The sequence below is a fragment of the Cricetulus griseus genome, unplaced genomic scaffold (assembly GCF_003668045.3).
Source record: "Cricetulus griseus strain 17A/GY unplaced genomic scaffold, alternate assembly CriGri-PICRH-1.0 unplaced_scaffold_9, whole genome shotgun sequence".
Taxonomy (NCBI): Eukaryota; Metazoa; Chordata; class Mammalia; order Rodentia; family Cricetidae; genus Cricetulus; species Cricetulus griseus.
The window spans coordinates 136,127-153,545 of record NW_023277432.1 but is presented as its reverse complement, the minus strand read 5'-3'; the positions used below and the strand labels follow the sequence as shown (position 1 = coordinate 153,545).

General features: G+C 38.8%; 1 pseudogene; it reads right to left on the bottom strand.

Annotated features, from left to right (window-relative positions):
• Window positions 1-2,503: 2,503 nt before the first annotated feature.
• On the bottom strand, window positions 2,504-15,815 carry LOC118239830 (annotated as a pseudogene).
• Window positions 15,816-17,419: the final 1,604 nt, after the last annotated feature.

Here is a 17,419-nt window from a genome sequence, read left to right as displayed (position 1 = left end):
CAACATATACAATAAACTATTCCCTATTCTGTTTGCAGGTAGCAGTCATGCTCCACACATAAATCCTTTTCTTGTTTTTGAAACAGACAGCTGACTACATGACTCAAAATTGTAATTTGAAAACTGACTGGTGGTTGAGTTTTCACAGAAAAATGTTTTTGGCTTAATCACAAGGACAAGGCCATTGTCCGAGGGGGGGAGGGGGCTCAATGAAGTGGGATGAAGGCTACCTGATACAACATAAGAAAGTTTGTCTTAGAAACATTTTCTACAAGGCTGTAAGTACTGCTTTTCTAGAATTAATATTGCTTTTCACGGATCAATCATTCTAAATCATTAAGTGTTTAATAAATACAAATGTTTTTATTAACACCTTGTATCTAGTGGTGGTTAATGTTATAAGTGGAGTATGACAAAGATTTTGCATTCCACATAAGCTGTTGTAAGTTAATAAAAGCAGTACTTGAAAGAAAGATGCCATGTGCCAAGATTCAAGCAGAGGGGTTTATTTATTAGGAAAGTGATCATAAAAAGGGGAAATGGAGCGGGGAGATCAGCCTTCATGTACAGGAACAGTAGGAGAGAGGAAAGAGGGGCAAAGGCGGACATACATACTGACAGGGAGAGGAACATTCACAGAAGGGAGACCAAGAGAGAGAGGGGGATTGGAGTTTGACAGGTCCCTTTTAAAAGGGAAAATAGTGAGTATACACAGGTGGCACTCTTAGTGGCTGCAGCTGAGGGCATATCATATCAGAATCCCAAGGAAATTCCAGTACAGATGGCTGAATACTAACAACTGTCATCCTTAAGTCTCCTTTAGCTTTGGACTGAGGTTATGCTTTGGAAATTTTAAATAGGTATAGGAGAATGCAAGTCTAAACATTTGGGTTATGGAGATTTACAGAGCAAATCTATCTTGTAGATTATACATTCTGACCTAAATATAAATGACCTAAATATAAATAATACATAAGTTAAGAGATAGAGTATAATGAATGCTGTAAAAGATACATTTACGACATGACAGTACTACAATCCTCACCCATAAAACACAAATAAAAAAATAGGAAACATACTTATGCCCACTGTGAATGATGTTCTTAAATGAATAGCTATTATGAGCTGTTCTATCGTCAGAATAAAGCTTTCTTTTCTCTGGGGAAGTTCCCTCAGAAGAAGGCCACATCTGCTCCATGAAGGACCAGAAAGAATTTGTTTTAACTAGTCATGACACTGTTTGTCTCAAGGATATGACATTACCGTACAAAATTTCATTTTTAAGCTTTATTTCATGTATATGTTCATTTACCCACATTTGCACACGTGCAGTACTTGCAGCATAGAGAAGAGGGAATCAGATGCCTTGTAACTCAACTTACAAAAGATGGGTAGCAACCATGGTTTCTAGCAATACAACCTGTGTAAGATGCAACAAAACCTGGTGTTCTTAATTGCTAAGCTCATTCTCTGGCCATATTTTTACATAACACTTATTTTTATGCATTTTAATATATTGTATCACTTTTCCCATTCCTTCCCAATTTATTCCCTTTTTAAGTCTTTTAACTAGGTGTGAATAAAGTATTCACAAATATATGAATAAAGTCTATTGTGTCCATTTCTGTTGGTTGTGTGCTATGGTATCAAAATTGAAAATGCAGTTTTGGATAGAAAATAGGGAGATGATTCCTGCCGGTTACTATTTGGAAAAGTGATGTAGAATTAAGGTAACTGATAATCCTTGGGTGCAAACAGGTTTGGATAGAAGGAAAGTTATATACACAGCTAAGTAGTATAACTAAGCCATACATTAAATTTTTTTCTCATCTCTAAAAGCCTCCCCAAAACCTTGGGTCATGTCTCTCCAGCAACATGTTCAGAGAAGTCATAAATATTTCTTCAGTAGAGAGATTCTTATCTGGAGGAATCAATCTTTTCCCACAATGAAATTTGCAGATAATTTAGAATTTCATGTTGTCTACTCTTTCACTGGGTATTACTCAATCAGATTGATATAGATGTCACTTAGAATAACCTTATTCCTATGTATCATGCTGGTACCAGGGATTGCTGGTATGGACTGAGGAGCATTACAGTCCCTGTAGGAACTGAAGGGTATTGTCATTGACAACAACACAAGTTGCCAAAAACTGAAGAGTCGAAGAAGTGAAGGGGGCTGACGCATCACAGCTCAGTGGAAACAAAATACAGTATATGCCAGCTTGTCCTCAGTTAAAACCAAAGAACATTCTATGGTATTTGGTGCTTGAGCAATCAAAACCTAAGCTACCTCCCTAAAAATTCTTCCATTCTCCACACCTCTTTGTTAATACCATATGGTCTAAGCCAGAGAGTAATTTTAATCTCAGGGTCTGACCACAATTTGCATGTCATCTCTAGTCACTGTAGTTGTCACAACCTGTGGAACAGCACGTTTGGACATGATATCCAGGGAGGTGAATGGGGACAAGTGATGACAGAGAATGCCTATAAGACAGGATTCTGATCAAGTGGCAAATATTATTTTTTCCAGACTAGCTTATATTCAGTAGTATGGGATAAAAGGGGGAGGGGGGAGAAGAGGTCAAGAGCCAGGTGTTAGTTTAAGCAGGATGTTAGAAAACCATAGAAAGAGGATGTTGGCAGGGTGAAATTTTCATGGGAGGTGGGGAGAGGCAGGGTTACCTACGTAAGTGGTAAAACCAGGGAGGGTTGCTTAGGTAAGTGGTGGGACGTGGGAGGGTTGCTCAAATAGTGGGCCTGTGTTTGGAATAAATGATTGACGTCTGGGTCATGTTGTTTCTTCTGGGTGCTCATGCTTCTGGAAGCCATTAATAATCAAAAGACAGTTCTATAACCATGTGGCTTGCCAAGTATTGGCTTGAAGGTTCATGCCAAGCTGTGTGGCTCCCAACAAGTAACCAACATTTGGAGCTCCAAACTGAATGTTTGCAGGTATCAGGGGAGCAGAATATGAGCCCATTCAGACAAGTCAGACTTCAAGCCTGAAAGTTACTAATTTCTCCTAACAGGAGGTATAAAATCAAGCAGGGGTACATCTCACATGTGGAATTGTGAGCTCCCAATGATGCCTATTATCATATGGGAGATAAACTCACTCTTGTGGTTTTGGTTAGCCAACCATCTTTTAAAGACATTATTGTCAGCTTCCATCCTGATCATTTCTTTTGTACATTTCCATCATTTTTTTGAGATTTGGCGTTGGAAATTTCCATAATCACCAACTATAAGTTAATTTCTGATGCAGTCAATTACTGTGCTGTGAAAAAGATTCACCACACTGGTTACTTTCCTATGGTATCTATCCATTATGTATCCTTTTATGCTTTCGAAGAGTACTGTGCTGAGCAAAGGCTTTACCACACTGATTGCATTCATAGGGTTTCTCTCCAGAATGTGTCCTTTTATGCATTTGAATTGTACTGTGCTGAGAAAAGGCTTTACCACACTGATTACATTCATATGGTTTCTCTCCACTATGTGTCCTTTTATGACTTTGAAGATGACTGTGCTGAGCAAAGGCTTTCCCACACTGATTACATTCATAGGGTTTCTCTCCAGTATGTGTCCTCTTATGCATTTGAAGAGTACTGTGCTGAGCAAAGGCTTTACCACACTGATTGCATTCATATGGTTTCTCTCCAGTATGTGTCCTTTTATGACTTTGAAGATGACTGTGCCGAGCAAAGGCTTTCCCACATTGATTACATTCATAGGGTTTCTCTCCAGTATGTACGTTTTTATGCATTTGAAGAGTACTGTGATGAGTAAAGGCTTTACCACATTGATTACATTTGTAGGTTTTCTCCCCTCTATGTCTTCTTTGATGAATAAGAAGATAACTGTGATATGCAAAGGCTTTACCACATTGGTTACATTCATATGATTTCTCTCCAGTGTGTTTTGATTCATGACTTTGGAGATAACTGTTATTTTCAAAGGCTTTATCACATTTTGTGTATATAGAAGAATTCTCTCCAGCTTGCATTCTTTCATGCCTGGCAGGAAAAGGGTCATATGTAAGTGCTTTAACATATTCAATACAATGTTGAATATTGTTACCTGTATAAATTAATATTACAATTTATTTCAGTTATAAAGAAGAATCAGTTATTATAGTTTTATCACTGTGCTTACATTCTTCTTTTCCCCTTCTTTAAGGGTTGCATGTATCTTTGAAAATAGCTGTGAATATATAATCCTTTATTACATGGTTCTCAGTTTCAGAACCTTTTTCTACAGGTGATTATTCACTTAATGTGTAGAACTAGAAAAATTCAGAAGTTTATCATCCTTTTTTTGTATTATTAACTTTTCCTTCTCTGTGAGTCAATACATTTGCTAAGGAACTACAACAAACAGAAGTATTTACACAGTCATAGAGTCGTAGGGCTTTTCTCCAGAGTGAGCTTGGTGTATTATCAATAAAGATGGAAAACAAATTCCTGGTACACTTGAATCAAATTCAGCAAGTATGTTCAAAATGGAGACTACTACACGACTTTTAAATATCCTGCAAGAGAGGTATATCATGTTCTACATATCTCTGCTGAAATGGCTTGTATCCTGACTAGTACATGATATTCTTAATAATGTAAAGATTACAAAAAAGAGGCGTCCTCAGTTAATTCATTTTGACTTTCTGTTCCTTATAGATACATGTTATTGTGATTACACATTCCCTACAATAAGTGCCCCTTGACTCTTGACAATAATTGCTCCTGTCACAGCAAGTACATGAGTACAACCAACTTTTCTATGGAGTATTTGCTTAGTGGAAGTTTTGGAGACATCACTATCAATTCAATCTTTTCTATATCTTTAGTAATATAACTAGTATCTAATAAGTGGATTTACAGTACTACAGCATAGCTTTTGTGGTGTAATGATTTAAGTGGCAGTTTCTCTCAATTCCTTGTCTTCTTTCTTAAAATATTGCCTTGCAAATGCAGTTAAACTACCTGAAATTGAGTTCTATGTTCTTGTGAGAATTTAATAATCATCAATGCAAATTAAGCTGTGCTTAAATACACTGCTGTTTCTGTTTCAAACTTCAGGACACATTTCAATTTCTTCAGAGACACATTTCTGTGAGCTTGTAAATGAAAATTACCTGTCATGTGTTTTTGAACTTGCACAATGGTCTTCAATAACATTGTCTTCCCAAGAGTATCCTAAAATATAGGGCAAGAAAATGTATAGAGTATTACTGACAAATAATATAGGCAAATGTGCAAAAAATATGTTACCGTCCTCCATGAGCTTTATAACTTTGATTTAGTTAATACATTCTTTTTCTTTCTCAATGAAATTAAAGAAGAGCACCAATAATCAAGGAACAGTTGTCCTATTATTTTAAAATGGGAAGGAAAATATACTCTTACCTATATCATTGAGGTTCTCATAGGTCTCCAGCATCACATCTTTGTAGAGATTCTTCTGAGCAGTATCCAGCATAGTCCACTCTTCCCAAGTGAAGTCAATATGCACATCTTTATACTTCATGGCATTCTAAAATATCACATACATGTATGCAACTTAAAGCAAAATACTGACCATATTGTAAATGTGTGTTTCTGTAGAACCTTATTTTAAAATGTGTTACTTTTATGCTATAGAAAATTTGCTTAATGAAGTAACTATGTGTTATGTTTTTCTGATGTATTAGTTTAATTTTATGAAGCTGTTCTTCTTTGCCTGAATACAACAGCTGATATTCTGATGAAGAGGTTTTTATCCAATAGTGAGTCAGGAGAAAGGATAGACTGTGGTATCAGGAACAAAGTATACACAGAAGGATAATTTTGGAAGCAAGGAGAAAGGCTCAAGAAAAAGAATAGTACAGGGTCAGCTACCCAGCCACACAACATGTCATAAGTAGGAAGGAAAGTAAGATATACATAAATGGAGAAAGGTAAAAGTCCGGAGGCGAAAGATAAATTGGATCATTTAACTAGAGAAAAACTGGCTAGAAATGAGCCAAGTAAAGGACATGCATTATATAACATGCTACTGTGTATCAATTTGGGACCTGGGAGTTTCCCTCCCCAAAACGTATAAAGCTAAAGAGCTAAAGGAGTAAAACATTTAAGTAAATTTTACCCAACATGATGCTATATTTTAATGTAAGGCCTGAGAATGCTGAAAAATATTTCCTTAATGAATTTCTCCCTACTGTTTACCTTTGAACAGCCAGTACACTAAGTAGCAGGGATAACCTCAGTCAAAATGATTGCCAGAGCACAATCATGTGAATGCTAGCGTTCTAGAAAGGTTTTGTTTTGTTCTTCTCCATCTATTTATGTCTATGCTGTGAGTTTTAGACTTTTCTCCCATGAAATCCTAAGAGGGCATTGACATCTGGGAGAGCATGATGAAGATCCATGTGTGGCTTAGCAATCTAAAGGTTGCTTTGGCAGTAAAAAGGCTAAAAGACAAACAGTTAAATAGCTCCAGATGAAAATGGAATTGAAAGAGGGATTGTTGAAATAAAGGAGTCTATATACTTTATGAATGCCTTAACTTTAAAATAGTAAAAAATATTTGTCAAATGAGAATCAAAACTGCTTTCGACGAGCAATTTTGCTTTTGTTTCTACAGAAAACAAGAGGCTATGTATTTACTCCAGGTTGACATAGATATTGTTATAGCAAGTGAGACCACTTGAAGTTGACAGGCCATGCATATCAACTAAAGTTACTGTTGCTCATCGCAGGAATTAAACTTAATCCAAAATTTTCTCAGTGACCCCTTAAGGATGCCTTCAGCAGGAAACATCTGGAGAACATGACTACCACATTCCCAAATTTTGGTGGGTGGGAGTCTTTTGATTATTTGATGGGTCATGAATAACTTATATTTAGGAAAATATAGGAATCATAACATAAAATGTTAGATTATTGAATCTAATGTAACTTAAAAACAATTAGTAATCTCAACTGTTTTGTATATTAATAGAAATTTATTTTAATTTCTCTTACAACACACTGTAGATATGTTTGTAAGCTTGCTTAAAAAATCTTTGTGTACTTATACAAATTTTTGTATATTGATGCAAATTCAAGTTTTGATGCTAAAAAGTATTGTATTTATGTTTCCATTTATACTTTTTGAATGCAAAAATCAATGGCTAATTTTATTTTAGCTTTTCATACATGAAGATAATTGAGGTTATCTCTGAGGAAAATTTCTATTCCAGTTTCAATTGCAATAAAGTAATGATTTCTAAGTTTCCTGTTTTTCAAACAATAATGACCTTAACAATAATGGCTACAGTATTACCTATGACCCTAGATACATGAAATTAGTAATCATGACATTGTGCTACTACTACAGTAAAATATTAATGGAGGAGCCCATCCTATTGGATGCTTCTATAATTTTTCACTGGAAATATTTTGTGACATGTGTATTTCCAATTCTTACTGAAAAAAATCTCAACTTCACAGGCTGTTTTGGATTTCTTGTTTATGATCTGAACTCGTTCAATGAACTGCTTGTTAACATATTTGTGTATGTTAATTACAGTTCTACTACCCTCTTCAAAGACAGCAGAATTTGCAAGTCAAACCAGAATTTTGAAGAGTATGTGTCTGCTAATTTATATTATTGTTGATAACATTGATTATAGAGGGTATATAAATAACATTCATAGATCTATATGATAGTTTTGAATAATGTTGCATGTTTATATAATTTTCCTGAAGTTAGACACTGCATTAAAAATTACCCACTCAGTTGATGTACATAGAAGGGTTAAGTAACTCTTACCCCTTAATTTTATGTCTTAAACATTTATTTATATATCTTTGTGTATGCATGCACATGCGTGCATGTGTGTGTGTGTGTGTGTGTGTGTGTGTGTGTGTGTGTGTGAGTGTCCGTCCTCAGGAGTCAATTTGCTTTCACGCCCCAACATAGGTCCTAAACATTCAAAGTAAGGTAGGAAGACCTGGGAGCAACTACCTTCATCCATTCAGCCATTTTACTCACTTTTTAATATTAGCTAGCTAAACGGTTAAATTTAACAGGATAGAAGTCACAGATCACACCATTGGTTCTCACACCGTGGGTTGAAACTCTTTGCAAACGTCTATATCTAAAAATATTTTCATTACAATTCATAGCACTGCCTAAATTACAGTAATTTAGTAGCAATAGAAATAATTTGATGGTTAGGCATCATTACAACATTAAGGTTTACAACCATTTTTCTAAGAAAATTCCCATCAATTTATCCTTACTTTCCATTGTTAAACCAAAACTCCTTCAGTTTGATCCCTCTTTTAATTATATATACTGATAAATTTTCCAATTTATTCCACCTAGTTGTGACCCCACGTTAGCTTATGTCTTGCATCCACCTGCTATCGCGGATGGCTAGGAAAGACAGCTGGAAGCGTCTGCACAGAGATATTATAGGGTAGCATAAGGGGAGTGTCTAGGGGTAAGCACAGGCTCAGGATTTGTGTCTCCAGGGTTGGAGGGTTTGCCCTGTGTTGACTGGTCAACTGGTTGTTATGGCCCGTAGGCCCTTCCAGGGTAGTTTCTATGCTCTGTGCATCATTGCTGTGCATTTGTCCATGAAGCACACCCAGAGCTGTAAAGTATAGCACCACCAGCTATATTCTGATTGGTTCCTTGCCACGAGGCAGGAGCCTAACCTTCTAGTGACCAAGGCAAGGTTAGACAAGTGTGTGTTTAGCTGTTATGGATGCTGAAATGGGGAGCTGGTCCCTTCACCTTCAATGCTCAGCCTGAATCTAGTGGCCAGAAGGGCCCTACAGCTCTTATGACTCCCAAGTCACCTAGGGGTCTGATTTGCTAATAAGGCCTGATTGACTAGCGCACCTTGAATAGGGTGTCAGTGTGCTTAAAGAAAAAGAACAACGGTTCCTGATCCTGACTTCCACCCCAGAAGAAAACAGTCTTCAAAACTCCCATAACATAAACTCATAATGACCTGAACCTATTCTGCTTTGGATCATCTTGCTACTGTATTTCTTCAAAACAGAAAGAATCCATTGTCTAGACCTCTCCAAAAATGAGGGTGATTTCTTGCTATGGTTATGCAAACTCTCATGTCCTCTTTTGGTTTGAGAAAACCTAGAACCACTGATGCACACATATAAAATAATGTAGAATAATTTGAGGTCCACTTCCTGCCACATGTATCATGGCACAACATGTGGAATCTGCACTATACACCCATCCAACACCATGCACACCTGCAGATCATAAATTCCTTTTCTTCCCTGGAACTCAACGTTCCTTAATAACGCAATTGGAGTGGAAAGTAGCAGAAAGGTAACAGCACTCTGACTATATATTAATGAAGGATGAAAATCATCAACTCAGAATCTATATGACCTATATTTTCTGCCACCTATAATTTCTCCATGTGTGGTGGTATTTTTTATACTTTAACCAATGAAGCTTGACAGGTGGGGGTCTCACACTTCTTTAATCCCAGGAATGGAGAGGTAGAGACAGGGGCATCACCATGAATTTTAATGAGTTACAGATCAGGCTTCAAAGCTACAAAGAGAAAACCTGTCTCAAAAAAATCAAACAAAAACCCCACAGAAAACAAAACCAAATAAAACAGAAAAAAAGCTTACCCAAACACAAGAATGTGGATTTAGGAAATAGTTAGCTATAGAGGCCAGGTAATGGTGGAGCACAACTTTAATCCCAGCCCTTGGGAGTCAGAAGCAGGTGGATCTCTGTGATTTCCATGCCTTTCTGTTCTAAACCAGATTTATCCATTCTAAAAGACCAACAGAGCCAGGTGGTCGTGGCTCAAACCTTTATTCCCTTTATTGGGACTTGGAGATCGGAGTAACACGACTGGGTGGAGATAGAAAGATACGGCTGGAGGCAACAGAAGCTCATTGTATTCAGACTGCAGATTTCTAGGTACAGAATAGCCCCATTGGTCTCAGGATTCAGAAGAGGTAAGAATGAAGGCTGGATGCTCTCCTCCTCTGAACTTTCACCATTAACCCCTCTATCTGACTCCAGGTTTTCATAATTAAGATGAATTAGAATTAGCTCTACAGTCTCCAGTGTACTCTAATGTGTCATAGCACAACTGTGGTGTAAAATAGTAAAATGAATGTTAACAGAATTGATGGTATTAAGATTTACCAATTTACCAAGTTTATTAATGTATTTTGCATATGTTTGTGCATGAGACAGAAAGTTTTCAACATATATACATGATATGGAATGTAAATAACAGTGAGTCACTTGAGTGTCGATATCTGAATTCTGGTCATCACCCAAAAGAAAATGAGCTGACCCACCTGCCAACATCCACAATATGTTGTATTAGATAAGCCAAAACTCTTGCACAGATTAGCAGCAAGAAGAACAACGAAACCTAAATAAAAAAGAAGTAACTAATTGATTCTTGGGAAAATGATTCATTGTAGTTTAGATGTTGTATATGGTAAATTTACAGTATAAAATGAATAAATTCCAATGACAATGCACAGCCATGTATAACAAAATACTGCTTACAAAGCTACACACAAAAAAAATAAAAAAAAACTTTTAAAATGTACATTCACATTGGAAATACTCAGAATGTTCAATGGGATTATAAAAGTATAGTAGACAGATCGATATAATATGATTTTTATACTTAAAACAAAGCTATAACATTCAAAATGTGTACAACATTTGTAAAAGCATAAAGAGGATATAAAGAAAAAGCCAAGAACAGAGGCCAGAAAATACAGCCAATCATCTATTAATCAAAGGAAAAAATGTAGCTTAACCAGGGAAAGTGTGATCATTGACAGTGTTATCCAACTATTTATGAATTTTTTGTATAGAGATTAAATAAACACAGACTTCAAAAATCCGGTTAAAGGAACCAAATGACCATTAAATTGTTGTCTCTGACACTTTAGCTACAAAAGTCAGAAGTCCCATGCTCTAGAGCTCACTCTAAAAAAGGATGAGATTTCTTGCTATGGTTCTGCAACCTGTGTTCCTCCTAATATTTCAGGTAAACCCAGCCCCACTGACCCAATACCAAACAACATGGAAGAATAATTTAAAATCTGCTTTCTGCCACATGGATTATGGCCCAAGATGTGGATCCTGCCCTAACACCGTGACAAACACCCTGCACTCCTGAGATATCTATCTCTGTAGACCAGAAACAACTTTTGTCCCCTAGCACTGAATCACACTACTGTAGCTGGTTGTAGCAAAAAGTTAAATAAATTCTAATCATGTATTATTGAAAGCCAATCCATTATCACCATCTTTCTACCATTTTCTAAATTATTTGTAATATTTGTACGACAAAACTGAAAGTGTAATACAATACTCAGAAATTCTAGAAACCAGACTCTGTTTTCCAATCAGTGTTCTCACTGCACACCAAGTGCATTGACTGTGTGTGCACACTAGACAATGATACAAAAAGCATCATATCTTTCCATACTAGTGCTGCAGGTCTCCAGCTATCCAAAAATCCTTATACAGGGAGGCTTAGTGGAGATGAGCAATAGCCCAGGTCGCAGTATAGACTAGAGAACCACTGTCTGTCTCATGATCCATACAAATTCCAAAAGAAATGACAGCTCAGCAGACCTGCTCTGGACGCCCCCACACACACACACACACGATGGTATATCTGGACACACACACACACACACACACACACACACACACACACACACACGATGGTTATCTTTTGTTCTTCCTTACATCTCCCTAGATTAGAATTAGAGGAGAACCTGGAAAGAAACTGCAACCTACTTGCCACAAGTACTCCTGATTGCTAAGCCTTCCCAAAGTCCCTCAGCTGCTAGGACCACCCAGGTGGGCCTAGAATATTAGCAGTCCCCCTACAAGGTGATGAGAGATCAAATGACACAGATACAACTGTCCTTCCAGCTCTGCACTTCCATCCAAGAAGAAATGGGCCTAGTGAAGCGTGAAAAACAATGCCATTTACAGCATGCACAAAATTGACTCTAAATGGATCTTACACCTAAGTGTGAAATGTGAAGTGCATAACTTAAAGAAGACACTAGGGTTATTAGACCTCTCCAAGTTTAGCAACTTGACTTCCGCATGCACCAAAAGGACATTGGTGATGAATATAAAGTTATTTTTACACAAAACTCCCTGATTGTAATGCTTTCTGCCGATGCTGCCCACAGAGTGAAGTATTCATCATCCCAGCACCAGGGTCTTTGGATTTGCTAGGATCACATGGGACCTCACAGAACACAGAATGTGGCAGTAGTTTCCCACCCAGCCTCTGGGAGGTCCTGCCACACCATCTCCCATGCCTCTCCATCCTGTACTCCCCATCTTGGGATTCCATCCCCTCAGTCACCATGCTGTTGCTTCTGTTCTTATCCATGCTCCCCTCACAATCCTCTACAGTAGCACTCATAGTGCTGCAATCAATACACTTGTGCCTGTTCTGGAGTAAAACCAAGCCTGCACAATGGCTCCAGGAAATGTCCTGCAAGAATCCCAACTGCTATGCTGGCTGGGCATCCCTGATTGGCTCTTGTTTCATGTGCTACAAGATCACTTCCTTAAGGGTTAGAGTGTGCTTAAAGACACAGCACTGAGGTCGATGGCCCTGACTTCTACTCTAGATCCAGATGTCTGTGCATATGTTGTCTACAGAGCTCTGTAACCTGACACAAAGTAACAATTGATGACCTGCTTCTCAAACCTCTGAGCTGACATAACTTTGTCAAGCAGGATAGAACATATTTGCACAGGGGTGTTACCTAACTGCAAATTTAAAATTCATTGGCTTAAGATAACTTTCCCCAGTGTACAGCCACGCAATATGGTCTGTTTATCCACATTACATGAATTAAAATATTCGGGGAGTAGGGCATGTGTGGCACAAGACTTTAATCCCACCACTCAGGAGGCAGAAGCAGGCAGATCTCTGTGAGTTTGGGACCAGCGAGGTCTACATGTAGAGCTAGTTTTAGGACAGCTTCCAAAGCCACAGGGAAACCCTGTCTCCACAAAATAAAAACATTCTAGGAAATTACAAAATCATTCCCACTACCATAATCAGGTCTGCTTCCATAATGGTGACTACAGCAGCTGGTTGCCTATCCTGAATCCTACTACAGTGTAAACTATTCCTCCTACATTGTACTGAAGGCAGAAGCAATGCTCCCCCATGGGAACCCTTTTCCTGAGACTGCATTGAATATTTGACTGCATGACTTAAATGGACAATTTGAAATCTATGAGTTGGTGAGTGATTTAAGAATTTTGAAGGTGTAGTACAGAAGACAGGAAGGCCGTTGCCCTCGAGAGCAACAGACTGGAATCAAAGCCACCTGAGACACAAAACAGAGCTTGCTTTGAGAAAAAAATTGTAACAGAATGGAAATGCAGCTGCTCTAGCATTAATACATCTTACAAGGGAAAAATCACTTCACACACTTAGGAGACTAATAAAAAATGCATTTAATGACATAATGCATCCATCTTCAGCTACTGCTCCAGAGGAGCCATTCTAGACACATTTTTCATCTCATATATTCTGTCAACTTTAAGTACATTTTAGCTTCATACTCCAGGTAACACTTTGAACAAATTAAATAGAGGAGACAGCATGTATAGCTACTTGGGCAGATGGGAGACTTACAAGGCAAAAATATTCCCAGAATATTTTAAGTACACCAGAGACCTGAAACAGCAGAATCTTCTTCACTGACCAGAACCTGAGGTGAAGGTGGTGGGGGATGAGAAAGATAGGCAATGTAAAAGGTTTAAAAGTTTAAAGCAGGGATAAGGAGGTCTTGAGCAGGATATGTCACATGTCAAGTAAGCTTCTTTAGAAGCATATCATATTTAGAAGCATATCATGCTTCTTTAGAAGCATATCATATTTCGAGGGGGAAAAGGGAAGAAAATGGGAGCTTTCTGTTAAGTCAGTAGAAACTACCATGTAATGGGACAAACTCAGGCAGGAACCTAACTAAACAATGCTGAACAAGGGAAACACAGAATATCTCAATATCACTGCTGACTAAGCCCACAGTGGCCTTGGATCAAAAACCATAGCTCCAAGTAGTGGGAAGAGTTGGGTTCTCCATATCTGAAGCAACCTCTCCACAATTGCTTTGTTCGAGATCATTACCAGCTCTCACAAGAAAATTCCTAGTTTTAGATAAGCCTCTTTATTTTTTGTTTTTTGAGATAGGGTTTCTCTGTGTCTTTGGAGGCTGTCCTGGAATTAGCTCTTGTAGACCAGTCTGATCTGGAACTCACAGAGATCTGCCTACCTCTTCCTCCCCAGTGCTGCGATTAAAGGCATGGGCCACCACCTCCCGGCAAGGTTCTTTTGTTTTTAATTGTCAGTACATCAGAACCTTAGGGAAAACACCCAAGGCCTAGGCCACAGACTGTTACTAGCTATCTCAAGAATGTTCCTCCTCCCTGACTTAGGGCCTAAATAAAATCCTTATAGGCTACTCAAGGAGGCATTAGAGGGTCACAAGGAACCTTAAGGCATGGTGTGCTATAATGTTCCAGTTTCCTTCTTGAGTAAAGCATAGTTCTGCCAGATGGACAATAGGACACCAAGACAACTATTTGAAAATTAAACATTATTGTATTTAGGAATTCCCTGATCAAACAAGGCTTTCTTTTTCTTTTCTTTCCTCTTCCTTCCTTCCTCCCTTCCTTCCTTCCTTTCTCTCTTTCTTTCTTGCTTTCTTTCTTCCTTTTTTTCTTTTCTTTCCTTCCTTCCTTCTTTCCTTTCTTTCTTTCATTCTTTCTTGCTTTCTTTTTTTCCTTTCTTTTTTTGAGACAGTGCAACAGCTCTGGGTTTGGCATGGTGCTGGTCACTGGGGACACGAATTTTATCCCACTTTTTTTCTTTGGGGTTTTTGAGAGAGGGTTTCTCTGTATAGCTTTGGAACCTGTCCTGGTACTCACTCTGTAATCCAGAGATCCTACTGGCTCTGCCTCCCGAGTGTGGGATTAAAGGCGTGTGCGACCAAAGCCCAGCTTTTCAGCTTTTTTAAATAGAAAAACTCACATTTTGCTGGGCGTTGGTGGCACACGCCTTTAATCCCAGCACTCAGGAGGCATAGGCAGGCAGATCTCTGTGAGGTCGAGGCCAGCCTGGTCTCCTGAGCGAGTACCAGAATAGGCTCCAAAGTTACACAGAGAAACCCTGTCTCGAAAAATCAGAAAAAAAAAACCCACATTTCGTCACCCTGTCGCTACCTGTATGAGTGCAGCATGGGGAGGGGGAACCGGATTCCTACCGAGTCTATGCCACGCCCAGGTCCCATGTTTGAAACCAAAGAGAGAACCAAATTATCTTTTAGTTTTTCTTCTGTTCATCGTTTTGAGAAATTTTTAAATGTAAATCTGCTGGTTTTTCTTTTCAGGTCCGTGTAGACAGACCCGGGTTTTTCCGATACATTTCAATCCTCAGTTTCCCCATACAGTGAGGGGTGGGGAGGCTACAACTGGTTTTTCATCTTTTTTCCAGTTTTTTTTAAAGCAGTCACATCTACAACCACCCGTGACATCCCCGCAGGGGATATGCTGAGTCCTGAGTCCGTGAAGTATTCATTGGCGAGCCCCAGAACTGGGGAGTTGCTAGGACCACATGGGACCCCACAGAACACTGAATGCGGCAGGAGGTTCACACACAGCCTGCTGTAGCGCCTGCCAAACCATCTCCCATGCCTCCCCATCCCGTCCTCCCCATCTCGGGGTAGCATCCCAGCACTCACCATGCTGTGGCTTCTGTGCTCATCCATGTTCTCCTCACAATCCCGTACAGTAGCACTCACAGAGCAGCAATCAATCCTCTGGTGCCTCTTCTGCTGTAAAACAAAGCCTGCTACATGGCTCCAGGAAGTGTCCTGCAAGACTTGTGATTGGCGGTTTGGCCTGCTGCCTCTGATTGGCTAGTGATTCTTGAATGACAACAGCACTTCCTTAAGGCTTATAGTGTGCTTAAAGACAGAGCACGGTGGTGGTGGGGTCAGGGCCCTGGACTGGACTCCAGACAGGGAACTTTTAGAGATCTGCAGAGACACGGATTTCAATAGCACTTACCCCTGTCTCCAGTAGATGACCCAGCTCTCCTCCTGCAGTTCACAGGTGAATCCTCTTCTTCCTCCTCCACACAATGTGCTTGCTTGCCCAGACCATTGCAAAATATGGACCTGAGTGATTCTCTTATTCAACATATGAAGGGTGTACAGGATATTAAAAAATAGATTTTTAGGACACAAATGAAGATTATTCTACAGGGTGGTGGTGGCACACACCGTTAATCCCAGCACTGGGAAAGCAGAGGCAGGTGGTTCTCTGTGAGTTCAACGACAGCATGGTTTACAGAGTGATGGATTTTTTCCCATGACTTTTTTTTATTTTTGTGTGTAGCCCTGCATCACATTCTGTAGACCAGGCAGTCTGAGAACTCAGAAAATCCTATTGCTTCTGATTCCTGAGGGCTGGGATTAAAGATGAGCACCAACACCAAATTGGTAAAGGTGGATTTTATCACCTCCAAAGATCCAGATTAAAAATATGTGTTCCTGTTTTAAAACCTTTAATAATAAAAGGCCTGGAGATCATTAGTGGTGCATGCCTTTAATCCAAACACTCGAGAGGTAGAAGCAGGCAGATCCCTGTGAGTTCGAGGCTAGCTGGTCTACAAAGCAAGTTGCAGGACTGGATCCACATGTACTGAGATATCCTGTCTTAAAAAATCCAGAAAAGAAACATACAAACAAAAAAGCCCCATCTTGTTGAATTTTAGCTATTTCCTGAGGTAGGCAGTTTGACTACCTAGAATAGTCCTCACCACAACCAAGACAGCTATCCTGTTTTGTTATTATTCATATGAAAAAGCAAACTGTCCTGTTCATGTCTTTAATGAATTGTGCAGCAATGTTGATGGGGATTGTGCTGAATCTGTAGACTGCTGTCAGTAGGATGGACTTTTTACTGTGTTCATCCTACTGATCCATGAGCATTGGATATCTTTCCATCTCCTCAAGTCTTCTTCAACTTCTTTCTTCAAATACTTAATGTTTTTATCACACAAGTGTCTCACTTGCTGTTTTAGAGTTACTTGTATATAATTTATATTGTGTGAGGCTGTTGTGAAGGGTTTTGATTCATTCATTTCTTTCTCAGGATGTTTGCCATTTTTATATTGGAGGGCTTTGGATTTCTTTTTTTGTGATACTCTTGTATTCAACAAATGTGCTGAAATTGTTTATCACCTTTAATTCTTTTGCTGAATTTTTAGGGTCACTTATGCTGTACCATATGACCTATATGTAACAATATTTCTAATTCTTCCTTTCCAAATTATATTCCACTGATGTCGTTCAGCTGTATTATTGGT